General features: G+C 43.6%; 1 pseudogene; it reads right to left on the bottom strand.

The window, feature by feature from the left end:
• Positions 1–967: 967 nt before the first annotated feature.
• LOC142439801 (elongation factor 1-gamma pseudogene) lies at positions 968–2,401 on the bottom strand (annotated as a pseudogene).
• Positions 2,402–3,187: the final 786 nt, after the last annotated feature.

Here is a 3,187-nt window from a genome sequence, read left to right as displayed (position 1 = left end):
TACATATAATAAGTTCCAAGTTCTCTATGAATGATACTCCATAGATGCTGATCCATGAAAATGATACATCTTTATGCTTTCACCAGTAGTAAACAATACACTTTCAAATTTTCTTTTGACAAAACACTTTTCAATACTTTTAATGTGTAATTTTATAAATTATTAAAATGGAGAAATACATATGTAAGCTTATATAAAATATAAATACATATTTATTGCTTATGACATTACTTATTTATTGCCATTAAAGAGTAACATTATTTACATAAAATATATACAAACTATTTTACACAATTGATGTGAAATGTCTAGAGTAAGGTCTCATCTCTTTACGAACACCTGATGCTTTGATTTATATATTTATGAGGATGTTTGTAGGTTACTGCCCTCTCTTCTGGATTTTCACATCCTTTCCTCATCTTTTCATCGAAGAGAATGTCTAGAGCATTCTGATTCTTTGACTATCATAAGAATCAGCTCTAAGCAATGCTGAAAGCTTTCCCGCTGCTTTTATGTTCCACATAACATCGTTTTATCCTGAATATTATAAATTTCAGTAACAGGAGGCATGTAAGATTTCTTTCAAGGTAAACATAGGTTAACAAATGATCATGTCCTTGGCAAATACCTTCGCTAAGGTTCACTAAGTCACCACTTAGATTTCTTAAAGAGTTTATTTCTACAAACAGTTTCTACTCTAGCTGCTTATTGATGTTTCATAAATTAAGTATGCCACTTAATTCCTTAGAGTCACCTGAAAAGACAATCCTAGCAATCGATTTCAGAGGCTCACAGTCTTAAAAACTCTAAGGACTAGTCCGAGTTCACAAACATTGGCTTTCCAGTTGATTACACCAACAACTTCACTGCAAATACCCTTCTTCAATGACGTTAAGAGCACTCTGTGCATGTAGTTAACCATGTGGCAGCTACTGAAGTAAAAGAAAGACACCAACATTCACCAACATTCTTTTTTTTTTTTTTCACTGCTCAGCTTCCTTTAATGACCCCCCCCCCCCCATCCATCGCCCCACAGGGCAGGTGCAGGCGGCGGGCCAGCGGCAGGCCGTTCACTTGAAGATCTTGCCCTGGTTGAAGGCTTTGCCTACGTGCTGGAAGGCCCCCTCCCAGGAGAAGTACTCTTGGACCAGCGTCTTTGTCTCCTCACTGCCAGGATCCAGTTTCCGCCATGTGTACGACTCATAGTCCACCTGCCAATCTGGACTCAGCGGAAAGACAAGCTCTTGGCCTCTGAAGACCCAAACCCCCGAAATGGAGCTGCTGTTGTTGGTTCCGAAGAGGATAACGCTGGCGAAGGCATTCTTCCTCAGCTTGTCCAATCGCTGGAACATTCCAGTGATGAGGTTGCAGCTCATGAATGTCTGGCTCAGCTCCTCGGGGAAGCGGTACTCGGCGTACCACAGGGACCAGCCTTCCTTGTCAAAGTGCTCCCAGAAATGCGGCAGCACCACCGAGAGGGTGTCCTCGTTGGAGTACTTGCGCTTGAACTCGTCCAGCACGAAGGGACTCTTGGGCAGGTGAGCAAAGGGGTCCTTGGCCTTGGGCTCAGCGGCCAGCGCCTGTTCACATTCGTCCATCTCCTCCTCAGGGGCAGGAGCCGCGGCCTTCTTCTCTTCTTTCCGCTCCGCCGGGGCCTTCTGCTTCTCCTCCCGGGGTGCCTTCTCTTTCCGAGGGGTGTCCTTCTTGGGCTGGATCTCAGCAAACTTTTTAGCATCAAACTGTGCCATCTTCTCACAGAGCTTCACCTCCCCCAAGACGGCCCGGAACTGGGGCTGGTGAATGCAGGTGAGGAACCAGCGGTTGGTATTGGGGAAGGCCTGACGGAAAGAAGGCTCTAGGACCTGTTTGTAGAGCCACAAGAGGGTGCAGACGACTGAGATGTCAGCCAGGGTCACTCGGTCACCCACCAGGAAAGTCCTGGTTTTCAAGTGGGCATCCAGCAGGCCCAGGATTCGCCGCACCTCCTCCTTGGCGTTCTCGGTGGCCTGCTTGTTGTGATGCATGATGCCCAAGGTGGGGAACACCCAGGTACTGGCTGGTGGGACGATGTCGCTGTCCGCGAAGCTCACCCACTGCACCACCTGGGCTGCTGCCTCTGGGGTTCTTCCCCGTAGCTCCTCCTTGCTCACATAGTAGGCAATGGCATTGCTCTCAAACACACAGAAGCCATCATCACCTTCGAACGCCGGGACCTTGCCAGCAGGGAATTTGCGGAGAAATTCGGGGGTGCGGTTGGTTTGGCCGAAGTGGAAGTGGGGTGGTGTGGACAGCACGCGGATCTGAGCCCCACTGTACTGAGCAGCGATGAGGGCCTTGCAGGCCCGCCAGTTTTCTGGGTATGTGTACAGGGTCCCAGCCGCCATGGTGATTCCGCAGAGAAAGGGGGTCTACACCAACATTCTTACTTTATAAATTTGGGTAACATAATTTGGATAGTTTCTCTTATTTCCTTTTTTTTCTTTATGAATCAAAGTTTCCAGGTTTGTTATAGGTTATTTAATTTTTTGTTTGAAAAAGGACATTTGAGGGAAAAATAGTTTTTGTCTATGGATACTGCATGCTCATTTTCCTTAGTGTTCAGTGTTGCTGTGTTTGCTTAGTAATTTGTTTTAAGTTATTTGTCTTAAGCTATTTTGTATTTTGTCTTTATCCTGTTGTGTAACCTCTGATGTCAGTGATACATATTTAAACACTTACATATACGTAAAAATATATACGTACATGTAATATACACATTGATATGTATAATTTGTTTAGGATGGCTTAGAGCAACTGTTGGTTAAGGATTGTGCTTATATCCCTTTGCCATTGTTTTGTTTTTTAACTCCTCTTAGTTTTTTTTGGTATGGGACTAGCAGTTTGATATGAAGTTTAAAGGTATTTTTCCTATATTCAGCCATGGATTAGTAGTTTGGATGTTCCTTCTGTTTTCCTTTTGGAGAGACTAAATCCCAAGTTGGGCATACACGTAGCCATTAAGACTTCCAAAATTTTATCTAATTTTTAAAAGATTTATAGCTTCCAGGGAATTGTCCCTGGGTTAGACTAACATTTTATATCCTGATAAATTCTTAGAGGTTGTGCTTAAGTCTTTTGTTCTCATTAAGCGCATGCTAATTCCTTATGCATCTTTTTATTTATTTATTTTTTTTACATTTTATTAGGG

This window comes from Tenrec ecaudatus, chromosome 2, assembly GCF_050624435.1.
Source record: "Tenrec ecaudatus isolate mTenEca1 chromosome 2, mTenEca1.hap1, whole genome shotgun sequence".
In the NCBI taxonomy this organism is placed as follows: domain Eukaryota; kingdom Metazoa; phylum Chordata; class Mammalia; order Afrosoricida; family Tenrecidae; genus Tenrec; species Tenrec ecaudatus.
This window is presented reverse-complemented; position numbering and strand designations above follow the sequence as displayed.